General features: G+C 37.8%; 1 protein-coding gene across 3 annotated transcripts in view; it reads right to left on the bottom strand.

Annotated features, from left to right (window-relative positions):
* Iqcm (IQ motif containing M) overlaps window positions 1-15,179 on the bottom strand; it is a 535,822-nt gene that overhangs the window by 299,080 nt on the left and 221,563 nt on the right. The window lies entirely within an intron of this gene.

The following is a 15,179-nucleotide window of genomic DNA, read 5'->3' as shown; positions in this document are numbered from 1 at the left end:
CACTTTCTCCCTACCTATTCAACATAGTACGTGAAGTCCTAGCCAGAGCAATTCAACAACAAAAGGAGATCAAGGGGATAAAAATTGGAAAGGAAGAAGTCAAACTGCTGATTGCCTACTTCTACTTGTTTATTGATCTGTTTTACTGTTATGAATTTCTCTTCTAAGAGAAGTAGTGAGTGTCTTCAAAAATCTAAAACCAGTACTTCTTTAAAGGGTGACTCAACAATATACAGCAAGGTAAAATATAAAATAGATCAGGGTACACCAATTTCTTCTTCTATGAAAGTAGAAATATCCACTAGAACTTAATCTTAAATAATGTGTACCAAAATCTATTTAAGATGTTGTATTGGTTTTAAATTTTTATTAACTTCCATCTATAAATACAATACCACTACTGCTGACTCATCTATCAGGAAAGAGAACATATTTCTGTGAAAAAAATATTCAGAAAGTATTTTTGAAAGAAACTTAAGGCTAAAAAGCATTATAATAAGTACAACCCTTATTTTTTGGCTCACTTGAATTTTCTTCAAAATATATGCATCAAAAGTATGATATGCAAAATAATATCTTGACAAAATGGTAAGAAGCAAATGTCAGAAAGTTTTAGAGAATAGTGATAAATAAATGACAACAAGTCTAGGAACAGACATGAAACAAAGGCTTGAATGAATTTGAAGTTGAAAGTTATCCTTTTCTGGTCCAATCTATTTGGAGTTTTGTAAGCTTCTTGTATAGATGCCCATAAACATACAAGACGCCTACAGAACTCCAAATAGATTGGACCAGAAAAGAAATTCCTCCAGTCACATAATAGTCAAAACACCAAATACACAAAACAAAGAAAGAATAATAAAAGCAGTAAGGGAAAAGGGTCAGGTAACATATAAAGGCAGACCTATCAGAATTACACCAGATTTCTCACCAGAGACTATGAAAGCTAGAAGATATCATATAGACCCTAAGAAAACACAAATGCCAGCCCAGGCTACTATACCCAGCAAAACTCTCAATTACCATAGACAGAGAAACCAAGATATTCCATGACAAAACCAAATGTACACAATATCTTTACACAAATCCAACCCTACAAAAGATAATAGACGGAAAACACCAACACAAGGAGGAAAACTACATCCTAGAAAAAGCAAGAAAGTAATCTTCTTTTAACAAACCCAAAAGAAGATAGCCACACAAACATAATTCCATCTCTAACAACAAAAATAACAGAAAGCAACACTCATTATTCCTTAATATCTCTAAACATCAATAGACTCAATTCCCCAATAAAAAGACATAGTCTAACAGACTGGATAAACAACCCAGATGTCCCTCAACAAAAGAATGGATAAAGAAAATGTGGTACATTTACACAATGGTGTACTACTCAGCTATTAAAAACAATGACTTCACAAAATTCGCAGGCAAATGGATGGACCTAGAAATATCCTGCATTAAGTAACGCAGTCACAAAAGAACACAGATGGCATGTACTTACTAATAGGTAGATATTAGGCAAAGAGCATGGAATACCCACAATACACCTCACAGACCACATGAAGCTCAAGAGGAAGGAAGACCAAAGAATGGATGCTTTAGTCCTATGTACAAGAGGAAACAATATAATTAAGGGAAGTAGAAGGAGGAAGGGACTTGGAAGGAAGAGAGGAGGGGAAAGAGAGAGGCAGAATCAGGTATGGGAGGAGATGGAGGAGATGTATAGAGTGTCAGGAAATTGAACAGAGGTCTGTAGCAATGGGGGATGGGGAACTGAGGGTAGTAACCAGAAAGTCCCAGATGCCAGGAAAGCAAAAGCTTCCCAGGACCCCAAGAAGATGACATTAGCTGAAATACCCCACAAAGGGGAAGGAGAACCTGTAGAGACCATATCTAGAGGTTAGGCAAGGCCCCCCAGTTGAGGGATGGGAACACCCATCCATCTCCAAAACTTTAACCCAGAATTTCTCCTGTCTAAAGGAAATATAGGGACAAAGTGTAGAGCAGAGATTGACAGAAAGGCCATCCAGAGAATGGGATCCATCCCACATATAGTCACCAAACCCAGACACTATTGCAGATGCCAAGAAGTGCTTATTGAGAAGGAGCCTGATACAGCTGTCTCCAGAGAAGCTCTGCCAGATCCTGACTAATACAGATGCAGATGCTCACAGCCGACCATTAGAATGAGCACAGAAACCCCAATGAAGGGCTAGGGGAGGACTGAGGGAGCTGAAGGGGCCTCAACTGGCATCAATGGGAGGGAATACCCTTGATCCTGTGAAGCCTTAATGTCCCAGTGTAGAGGAAAGCTAGGGAGGTGAGGTGGGAGTGATTAGGTAAGTGTGGGAACACCCTCACAGAAGCAGGGTAAGGGGGGATGAGATAGGAGATTTGCAGAGGGGAAACTGGAAAGGGGGATAATATTTGAAATGTAAACAAATAAAATATCCAATTAAAAAAAGTTAACCTTCATGGTTGACACACATATAACCTTGGAATGCATTAGGAATTCCTCAGTAAGCCTGAGTCCAGTAACCCACGAGCTATTTTCTTGTGCATACCTCCCACTGCTGGACATTTATAACAAATGGAATGTAGCCCCCTACTTCCAGCTAGGTCTCACTGTGATTCTTTTTTTTTTTTTTTTTTTTTTTTTTTTTTTTTTTTTTTTTTTGCTATTATGATCTGCTAAGATTCAAGGATTTGAATTTGTGCTCTTGGATCAGATGTAAGAGTTCCAACAGTCACTGCAGCATGCCCCATGGTAAGCCCAAGACAGTGTCTAACGAGTGACAGATGATGAGAAAGAATAGGAAATATAGCCAGGCTGGAGAGATGGCTCAGTGGTTAAAGAGCACTCACTACTCTTCCAGAGGTCCTGAGTTCAATTCCCAACAACCACATGGTGGCTCACAACCATCTGTAATTGAACCTGATGCCCTCTTCTGGTATATCTGAAGACAACAGTGTACTCATATAAATAATAATAAAAAAAACTTTAAAAAAAAAAAAGGAAATGTAGCCAAGAAAGAGTCATTAAAATGAGAGTGAATGCTGACTCCAGAGAAGAGAAATAAGGGAAAAGCCACTCCAGCTGTCAAATCATTTAGGAGAGTTTGAATCTTTTTAACCAGTATAGAAAAAAAAAATCATTTTCAGCAAATACTTCTGACATCCTTAAACCAGTTTTTCTTCCCATTTTCTTCTTCCAAGTAATAGTATTATAGATGTGCTTTCCACTGGTTCTGTTCCATGCTTATGCTTATATATGTATTTATGTTTGTGTATATTTGCATATGTATGTATATGTGTAGATGTGAGTACAGTGTGTGTGTATATTTGTGTGTGTGTGTGTGTGTGTCGGTATGCTATGTGTATATATGTATATGTGTGTAAATGCTTGTTATATGTGTGTATATGTATGTATATATGTGTACCATGTGAAGGGTATGTGGAGGTTACATGTGTGCATATGCATGTGTATATGTATGTACATATTTGTGTGTTTATGCAGGGTATATGTATGTGTGTGTACATATATGTGGGGTTTATGTGTATTTGTGTACAGTCAAGCATACATGTGGTTATATGTATATGTGTGTGTGCGCATAGGACTATATGCAGGGGTACATGTGTGTATGTGTATGCATATGTCTGCATGCATAGGGGTTATATGTGTATCTATGTGTCATTTTCCTCATCCTCCATCAACTCCTTTGCCACTAGTACTGTAAACCATTTTCTCTTCTGAGTCTAAAATTTGAAAGCTCAGAAAAACAAACACATTTTTGTTATCATATATGAAAACAAAACCCAAGTCATTTGATTTTTGGTGTCTTCCTTGATCTGTTCCAACCACTGCAGGTCAGTGTGTTAGTCTCTGTCTCCGCTCACTGAGAACATCCACATATCTTATTGCAAATGTAGACAAAGGGATACTGATTTTTGGAGCAACTTACTTTTGTACCCCTCTAAAACTCAAAGTTTTCTAAGTTCCTGAAAAATTTTGGTCTGATATTTTTTATATGCAGGCTTGTACTTGGCTGTATAATACTGAAAGTTACCATTATTACTGCTGTTGCTACTTGTGCTACAAACCTGTTATTTTACAGCTATAACATCACTGTAATATCTCAGAAGCCTATAGGTATATGACTGAAGAAGAACCATTTTCTAATCCATCCATTGTTTATTGAATACACAGCTTTTTAAAGACTGTGTTATTGATCATCATTAGAAGTAAATCATAACAATTTAAATCAACACATAATTCACAGCATAAATCAAAAGCCTGCAACTTTTACCCTGGCTGCCATTACTTTATCTACTTACTGTTACTACTGAAGTTTTCATTCATATTCAACATCCATGTCTGGTGCATTTTGTTTGATGAAAACAAGCTAATTAGTGCTAAAGCTTCCCTAGTTCATAAATTTATTCCTAAGAACATTAAAAGGAAGTCAAGTGAGACATGTTCAGTAACAGATGTTTGCCTTTTTTGGCTGCCTTTTTACAGTTTGTTCTCTTTCATTACTTTTTAAGAAATTTAGTTAATGTTCCTTTACTAGAGAACAAGTGTACCTAGCCTCCCAGGAGGTGGGGGAGGTGGGGATTCCCTGGGGCACACAGCCTGTTCCTTTCCTTCACCTAATAGCTGCTCAAATGTTCTCTGTGCGTAGCTTCCAAAGCTTTCATCCCAGTGCTGGAAACAACCACACTCTAGTTTATCCACACACTAACACTAATAGCATAATTTGACTGGCAGACACGTAAGTAGACCCACTGCCAGAGCCATTACTAACATCCAGGAGGCTCCTGCTCCTCAAATGCCTTTTCTACTGGAGGACGTTTCAGAACAACAAGCCAATTATTATGGAGAAATCTGGTTGGATAGATGGGTTTCATCAAAGAATAAACTGGTATGAAATGACTCTACAAAGTCAAACTCCAATGGTCTTTTATAATGAAAAAATATGAAAATCATATACTAAGATCTCTTTTTAGTTGGATTTTGGCTCACAGCTGCAATATCATAAAGGACATCACTAGCTCAGATTATACTACAACTTGGGCTGGCATTAAACTTAATCCTTTCTCTTCAGCTTAGCAATTGCTGGTACTCAGTACCCACTGGCACAATAGTGGCATGGATGTAATGGGAGTAACCAGCCACATTTTTAATTGGATTTAAGTCCCAATAAATGAGCTGGAATCCATGCCTGCTACTATCGATAAGGCCAAGAACCTGAGGGTAGCTAGGTCATGAGTCCTAAGGGAAAACCTATTTCTATTATTCTGCTAAGTAGACACAGAAATTAAATGACTCCTTATGACATATTACTATACCCATAGACATGTGCCTTGCTCAACCATCATTAGAGAAGCTTCTTTTTCTTGATAGTAACTGACAGAGGACAGCAATTGATGAGCGTGCAGAGTGAGTTTGGAGCACTGAACCATAAATGTGCAAGTCTTTGCCAAAGCCCTCTCCACAAGGTCCTGGGATCCATGTGGAAGAGGAGTTGCAAAGATTGCAAGAGTCAGAGGTAGTGGATGACTTCAAGAAAATGGTTTCCCAGATACAGTAGGGTAGCTCTATATATGAACTCACAATGACTGCATGAAGTGACAGTATGAACAAGACATGCACAAGCTCAAGACTATGGAATTACCAACATGAAGAAGGCATGGTAAGCGTCAAATCTCACCCCTAACTGTATTTCAGTCATTCTCTGGGGCAAGCCTTGGGCCCAGGGTATCCTGACAACACAAACTGAACTTGCTAGGTTGGTAGAAAATGAGGTAGGGACCGAGGATCAATATAACATTGGGTGGTTAAGGAGGTGACAGAAATTTTTGGAGAAGTTAAGGAAGACTATAAATGTCACTAAAATACATTGTATGAATATATTAACTTCTCAAAAATACTGTTTTTAAAGCATATTTGCCATTTTTGTATATAAGAAACTCATTCTTTTGAGTAAATAAAATACATGGGCTCCTGACAATGAACATAAATAACTACATAAGACATTAAAATCTCCAAGTTAAAAAAAAAATACTCTTTGGGTTCTTGCAAAACCCATTTTTAGTGAAAACCTCCAAATGTTTTTCAAAGAAAACTATCAGAAATTTCATTTGTGAATATCCATCCATCCTGTGATATTTACTAGATATGAACAGTACACGTTTAATTTTTCTTTTCTTGTTAATAAAAAAGTCTCCTTCAACAAAGTCAATGACTCTTGGTTTATGAGAGGAAGCTGTAAGTATTTTAATAAAACAGAGGAGTAAACATTTTTGTTTCTCCCTTTCTATATAGGATGCATTCCCCTTGGAGGGCTGAAATGGAATGGCTGGAGCTCCAAGTCTAGAAGGCATAAGATGCTTTCTTAAAATAAAAACAGAGGGATGCACAGATGGCTGAGTATAAAATGTTTGCTGTGTAAGAATGAAGACCTGATTCAATCCCTGGCATCCATGTAAAATATGGGTGTGGCTCCATGAAATGTCTGTGCTGAGGAAGCAGAACCAGGAAGGTCCCTGGGGTTTGCTGGCAGATAATCTATCTAAAAATGCTGAGGTCTAGATATAGTGTTCATCTCTAGCCTAGACACATACATGTACACATGTGCTCATGTACCTACACACATAAATAAAAATATAAATAATAGGAAGTATTTCTAATGCAACCAATTATAAGACCAAGTTGTACTTGCTAGTAATCCTCTACTTCCAAGTTAATGTCAGGAATGTTCCTTTCACTGTGGGTTCAGTTACAACAAGAGGTTTCTTCCTGCTCCGTGGACACAGGGTTGCGGGAGGGCCACATGGCTCTATAGTGACCATATGCATATCTCACCCTCATTTCTTGAGTCTTTTCTTCTAAGGCACACACATTAGGGAAAACTCCCATCCCCTCATTTCAAGGGAATCACAAAAATGAATGAGTTTCTTTCAGAGATAGCTTTGTGAACCCTAGAGCCACTGCAAAAGAATGAATGGAGCAATCAACTGAGGAAAGTCTTGCTTGACTAACTAAGCATTTTTCTTCATTGCATTGTTTACAATGATTAGCTAGAAACTTCTGTCAATATCTGTTTTAATTCTTATAATTTTAAAAAATGTTACAGGGTTGGGATAGAGAGATGCCTTAGCGGTTAGGAACGCATGCTGCTCTTTCAAGAAAAGCCATTTCAGTTCTCACCACTCATATGGCAGCCCATAAGCACCTGTAACTCCAGTTTCAGAGTCCAATCACCCTCTTCTTGCATGTGGTATGTATATATACATAGATACAAACACACATAAAACAGTGCTAATGATACAAACATTAAATCTTACATCTCTGAATGCTAACGAATACCAGAGGTTTGTTTTGCTTTGGTTTACTTTGCCTGTTATAATTTTAGTACCCCAGGTCTGTACTCTCAAGGACAGAGAGTATTCTCTATGTATTTCAGGATTTTGACATGAGATTGAAAGAAAAAAATGGAGACAGTAGTCTTGCCCATCTGATTATAAACTAATTTTACACTTTGATGTTTGTATAGGGTATTCAGTTACCTTAGATAATATTATCTTTCAAGATAATTAAGGCCACAAGTGTCTCAATTTTCAGAGGCCATAAAACATAACTCAACTGGCTATTCCTCAAGGATACAGAGTTTTATTCATTCTACACAAAGAAGTAACAATACAAAAAATAAGATAATTTCTCAAAGAGTTAAATGTAAAATAAAATGTAAATTGGCAATCTCACTTCTGGCACATACTCCAAAGGAATAAACACAGATATTCAGATATGTGAACACCCACGTTCACAGTGACATTCCTCAGAACATTCAAAAGGTGAAAGCTACTCACTTGATAGATACCCAATATGACACATAGTATTGTTCAGTTCAATAAAGGAAGTACATCTGACACAATACAATCCAAAATAACCTTCTAAAACATTAGCTAAATGAAATCCACCATTCACTAAAGAAGAAAATAGACTGTAAGATTCTGATTATTTGAGGTACCTGCAGGGGTCAGAGTCACAGAGGCAGCAAGTGTGGTGGTATCTGGGAGTTCAGGAAAGGAGCTACAGAAGAATTAGCAGTTAGCCAGGACGGACAGAGCTTGACAGCTTTAGGTAACAAAGGTGCCCTGAAGATGAATGACAGCAACCACAGTTCTGCAGGAGTATGCACTCAGCCAGAGTGGTAAGAGTAGTCAAAACACGAAACTTTAGGATATACATTTTTAATTAAATAAAATAATTCTGTAATAATTTTACTTATTCAAAACATGAAATAAACTTAGAACTTATTCTTATATCTCTACATGAAATGTTAGTGTTTTGTAGGATAGGAGAATCCTTAAAAGAAAAGCAAAAGCCATTTCTAAAAGATGAAAGCCACTTCTAATAATGAACATTGAAAAAGCCAGAGGTACCAGAAACAAATCTGAAAGTTTGACTCTCAAACACCTATCTCAATCACACACACACACACTCACACACACACACACACACATACACACACACACTCACACACACACACACACACACACACACTCACACACACATACATACATACATACACACACACACACACACACACACACACACACACACACACAGTTGGTATGCACAGATAAGATACAGCCTTAATTAACTCTAACTGCACTTATATAAAAGGCTTATGACTGCTCACCTTTTCTATTTGTGTGAAGGAAACAGGTCGGTGTTGGGCATCTTCCCCAGTCACTATTTACCTTACACTTAAGACAAAGTCTCTCACAGACTTGCTTGATTGGCTAGCTGGCAGGCTCCACCCTCCAATTTCTCCCCTTCCAGGGCTGGGGTTGCAGATACACACCACCAGCTCTGGTCTTTATGTGGGTGTTGAGGGTCCAAACTCAAGTTCTCTTGCATATATGACAAGCACATTATAGGCCGAAATATTTCTCACGGTGCTAATTTCTCTACAGCAACCATGTGTGCAACTCCCATCTAGGTTTACACTTTTCCATAACAAAGGGAACATTCTCCCCAACTTTCTCCTCTTCCCCAATGTAAACCTGACAAAAAGTGGTGAGAAATGACCACAAAAGACTTTGAATGCTATAATGCCTTGAAGTTTCCCTTGCCAAGCAAAAATTCATCAATTTTTAATTCACATCAATTTTTCAACACAAGGGCAGAATGTAGCCACATCCATTGTCAGAACATGGAAGTCCCTAGGAGAGTCCTTCTTCCCCTTTGAAACTTCACACAAACACTTTAACATTCACATTTCTATAAACATTTTAGCCTTTGAACGTCTATCAGAAAGGTCCATTAAGCTCTACTTATAGCACATGACCGCTTCTCCAACCTGAAGCTCTAAACTCTTCCCACTAAGAACCTCTCTAAAGGCTTACAAACCACTATGTTTAACACAGCGGTGACTCCATTTCTCAATACTGATTTTCTATACTGGTTATTTTATATCACCAGGATTAAAACTTAGGAGAGGAAGGAATTTTTCTCATGGTTTGAGTGGATAGAGTCTATAATGTCACAGATGGCATAGTGGAAAGACTGGTTCATACTTGGAAAGACAACTGATTACATCATGTCACCAAGTCAAGAAGCACAGGAAACAAAAATCAAGTTATAACCATAAGGCCCACAACTGTCCATCTAGATTCTGCTTCCTGAATATCAGATAACTTCCCAGAACAATGATAACTGCTAGTAATCAAGTATTTAAACACAATAACCTGTAGGAGACATTTTTCTTCTAAACTATAACAATGATGGATTAAGGAATGTCTTCCATAAATGATATATAACAATGACTTAACTCTTTTCAGGAAATTATGCTTCTGTAACTTCCATATCTACATTCATGTAGACATGGAAATGTAGACATGGCTATATTTTCCATCAAAAAAATCCATATAACTTCCAAAGCCAAAACAGACTTGTAAATTTTAGCTTTAGTAAAGCAGACTCATAAAGATATTAGTAACATAATTAACACCATGAGATAAATGTGACTTATTTTAAATATGTGGTTATGGGAAAAATATAAATGAAACATTTTTAAATGACAAGCTAACTATTGCTGGTGAATGGGTAAAGGTGCTTTCTGCTAATCTTGATAATATAGGTTCAAACCCCAAAACCTACACAGTATAAGAAAGAACTAACTCTTGTGGTGGTGCACGCCTTTAATCCCAGCACTTGGGAGGCAGAGACAGGCAGATTCTGAGTTTGAGGCCAGCCTGGTCTACAGAGTGAGTTCCAGGACAGCCAGTGCTACACAGAGAAACCCCCGTCTGGAAAACCCAAAAAAAAAAAAAAAAAAAAAAAAAAAAAGAAAAGAAAAAGAAAGAGAGAAAGAGAAAGAGAAAGAGAAGGAGAGAGAGAGAAAGAGAGAAAAAGAGAAAGAAAGAGAGAAAGAGAGAAAGAGAGAAAGAAAGAAAGAAAGAAAGAAAGAAAGAAAGAAAGAAAGAAAGAAAGAGAGAGAGAGAGAGAGAGAAAAAGAAAGAAAGAAAGAGGGAGAGAGAGAAAGAGAGAAAGAAAGAACTCTTGACTCTTGTATGTTGCTCTCTGACCTGTGAGCCATGGCCCATGTATCACTCCTGAAAAATAAATATCAAAAATTGAGCATATAATTGGTCACAAAACAGGGCTCAACAGATACAAAAATATTGAAACAACCAAGGACTAAGGCTGATCTTCAATAACAACATAAATAATGAAAAGCCAACATTCTCATGGAAAATGAACAACACTCTTCCCAATGATACCTTGGTCAAGGAAGGAATAAAGAAAGAAATTAAAGACTTTTTTGAGTTTAATGAAAATGAAGCCAAAATATACCCAAACTTAGGGGACATTATGAAAGCATTTCTAACAGGGAAACTCATAGCTCTGAGTGCCTCCAAAAAGAAACTAGAGAGAGCACACATTAGCCGCTTGACACACATTAGCTGCTTGACAACACACCTAAAAGCTCTAGAACAAAAGGAAGCAAATTCACCCAAGAGGAATAGAAGGCAGAAAATAATCAAACTCAGGGACTAAATCAACCAAGTGGAAACAAGAAGAACTATTCAAAGAATCAACCAAACCAGGAGGTGGTTCTTTGAGAAAATCAACAAGATAGATAAACCCTTAGCCAGACTCACTAGAGGGCACAGGAACAGCATCCTAATTAACAAAATCAGAAATGAAAAGGGAGACATAACAACAAACCCTGAAGAAATCCAAAAAACCATCAGATCTATCTACAAAATGCTCTACTCAACAAAAATGGAAAACCTGGACGAAATGGACAAATTTCTATACAGATACCAGGTACCAAAGTTAAACCAGGATCAAGTTAACGATCTAAACAGTCCTATATCCCCTAAAGAAATAGAAGCAGTCATTAATGGACTCCCAACCAAAAAAGACCAGGACCAGATGGGTTTAGGGCAGAGTTCTATCAGACCTTCAAAGAAGATCTAATTCCAGTTCTTCACAAACTATTCCACAAAATAGAAGTAGAAGGTACTCAACCCAACTCATTCTATGAAGCCACAATTACTCTGATACCTAAACAACAAAAAGACCCAACAAAGATAGAGAACTTCAGACCAATTTCCCTTATGAATATCGATGCAAAAATCCTCAATAAAATTCTCGCTAACCAAATCCAAGAACATATTAAAGCAATCATCCATCCTGACCAAGTAGGTTTTATTCCAGGGATTCAGGGATGGTTTAATATACAAAAATCCATCAATGTAATCCATTATATGAACAAACTCAAAGACAAAAATCACATGATCATCTCGTTAGATGTGGAAAAAGCATTTGACAAAATCCAACACCCATTCATGATAAAAGTCTTGGAAAGATCATGAATTCAAGGCCCATACCTAAACATGATAAAAGCAATCTACAGCAAACCAGTAGCCAACATCAAAGTAAATGGTGAGAAGCTGGAAGCAATCCCACTAAAATCAGGGACTAGACAAGGCTGCCCCCTTTCTCCCTACCTATTTAACATTGTACTTGAACTCCTAGACAGAGCAATTCGACAACAAAAGGAGATCAAGGGGATACAAATTGGAAACGAAGAGGTCAAAATATCACTTTTTGCAGATGATATGATAGTATATATAAGTGAACCTAAAAATTCCATCAGAGAACTCCTAAACCTGATAAACAGCTTCAGTGAAGTAGCTTGATATAAAATTAACTCAAACAAGTCAATGGCCTTTCTCTACACAAAGAATAAACAGGCTGAGAAAGAAATTAGGGAAACAACACCCTTCTCAATAGTCACAAATATTATAAAATACCTTGGCATGACTCTAACTAAGGAAGTGAAAGATCTGTATGATAAGAACTTCAAGTCTTTGAAGAAAGAAATTAAAGAAGATCTCAGAAGATGGAAAGATCTCCCATGCTCATGGATTGGCAGGATCAACATTGTAAAAATGGCTATCTTGCCAAAAGCAATCTACAGATTCAATGCAATCCCCATCAAAATTCCAACTCAATTCTTCAAAGAATTAGAAAGAACAATCTGCAAATTCATCTGGAATAACAAAAAACCTAGGATAGCAAAAACTCTTCTCAAGGATAAAAGAACCTCTGGTGGAATCACCATGCCTGACCTAAGGCTCTACTATAGAGCAATTGTGATAAAAAACTGCATGGTACTGGTGTAACGACAGAAAAGTAGACCAATGGAACAGAATTGAAGACCCATAAATGAACCCACACACCTATGGTCACTTGATCTTCGACAAGGGAGCTCAAAACATCCAGTGGAAAAAAGACAGCATTTTTAACAAATGGTGCTGGCACAACTGGTGGTTGTCATGTAGAAGAATGTGAATTGATCCATTCCTATCTCCTTGCACTAAGGTCAAATCTAAGTGGATCAAGGAGCTCCATATAAAACCAGAGACACTGAAACTTATAGAGAGAAAGTGGGGAAAAGCCTCGAAGATATTGGCACAGGGGAAAAATTCCTGAATAGAACAGCAATGGCTTGTGCTGTAAGATCGAGAATTGACAAATGGGACCTCATGAAACTGCAAAACTTCTGTAAGGCCAAAGACACCATCAATAAGACAAAAAGGCCACCAACAGATTGGGAAAGGATCTTTACCTATCCTAAATCAGATAATGGACTAATATCCAATATATATAAAGAACTCAAGAAGGTGGACTCCAGAAAATCAAATAACCCCATTAAAAAATGGGACGTAGAGCCAAAGAATTCTCACCTGAGGAATACTGAATGGCTGAGAAACACCTGAAAAAATGTTCAGTATCCTTAATCTTCAGGGAAATGCAAATCAAAACAACCCTGAGATCCCATCTCACACCAGTCAGAATGGCTAAGATCAAAAATCAGTTGACAGCAGATGTTGGCGAGGATGTAGAGAAAGAGGAACACTCCTCCACTGTTGGTGGAATTGCAAGCTTGTACAACCACTCTGGAAATCAGTCTGGCAGTTTATCAGAAAATTGGACATGGTACTACCGGCTGATCCCGCAATACCTCTCCTGGGCATATATCCAGAAGATGTTCCAACTAGTAAGAAAGAAACATGCTCCGTTATGTTCATAGCAGCCTTATTTATAATAGCCAGAAGCTGGAAAGAACCCAGATGCCCCTCAACAGAGGAATGGATACAAAAAAATGTGGTACATTTACACAATGGAGTACTACTCAGCTATTAAAAAGAATGAATTTATGAAATTCCTAGGCAAATGGTTGGACCTGGAGGGCTTTATCCTGAGTGAGGTCACCCAATCACAAAAGAACTCAAATGATATGTACTCATTGATAAGTGGATATTAGTCCAGAAACTTAGAATACCCAAGATATAATTTACAATTTGCAAAACACATGAAACTCAAGAAGAGCAAAGACCAAATTTTGGACACTTTGCCCCTTCTTAGAATTGGGAACAAAACACCCATGGAAGGAGTTACAGAGACAAAGATTGGAGCTGAGACAAAAGGATGGACCATCTAGAGACTGCCATATCCAGGGATCAATCACTTAATCAGCTTCCAAAAGCTGACACCATTGCATACACTAGCAAGATTGTGCTGATAGGACCCTGATATAGCTGTGTCTAGTGAGACTAGGCCAGGGCCCAGCAAACACATAAGTGGATCGATCACAGGACCCCCAATGGAGGAGCTAGAGAAAATACTCAAGGAGCTAAAGGGATCTCCAACCCTATAGGTGGAACAACATTATGAACTAACCAGTACCCCGGAGCTCTTGACTCTAGCTGCATATGTATCATAAGATGGCCTAGTCGGCCATCACTGGAAAGAGAGGCCCATTGGACACACAAACTTTATATGCCCCAGTACAGGGGAACGCCAGGGCCAAAAAGTGGGAGTGGGTCGGTAGGGGTTGGGGGGGTAGGGTATGGGGGACTTTTGGGATAGCATTGGAAATGTAAATGAGGAAAATACCTAATTAAAAAAAATAAATGTCCTTGTAAAAAAAAAGAAAAAAGAAAAATAAATAAATAAATAAATAAATAAGGACTATTCAACATAAGGAAACATTTCAAATATATTTTATTCATCTAACAAAACTATGAATTAAATTGTATTTTTCAAACATGCCAGAGTCTCAGCCCTCAGTGTGACCATCTTGGATATACAGCTCTTAGGAAGCTAAGATTAAGTGTAATCAGAAGATAAGAGACACCAGGATCCATGCAAACAGAAGAAAGGCCAGGGGAGCACACACACAAAAAAAGACTTCTGCCTTGCAGTCAACAGTGAAGCTTCAGAAGAAACACTTGCCAGCAACCTTGGGGGCTAACGTCTTGGATCCAGAACTGTGATAAGAATGAACTTTTGTTGTTTAATCAATGCAGTCCCACTCACTGTCATATTTCTCTATGGTAGCAAATGGGAAGGGAAGAAAATTAAATAAATCATCGACATAAAAATATAGGATAAAAGCAAAGAGGGGTCACGCATAGTCACTCACAGGGGAGATCATGCAAGAAGCATTAGGTACACAGACTGACTGAGACACAGTGTTATAGCTCTATAATCGTTTTTAAAGAGCTGGTGCTAAAGATTTTTAAAACTGAATTTCCTGTGGTATTCACGTCCCTGGATCCAGGGACTTGCTCTAATAGAAAAATCCAAA

Source organism: Mus musculus, chromosome 8 (assembly GCF_000001635.26).
Source record: "Mus musculus strain C57BL/6J chromosome 8, GRCm38.p6 C57BL/6J".
Taxonomy (NCBI): Eukaryota; Metazoa; Chordata; class Mammalia; order Rodentia; family Muridae; genus Mus; species Mus musculus.
This window is presented reverse-complemented; position numbering and strand designations above follow the sequence as displayed.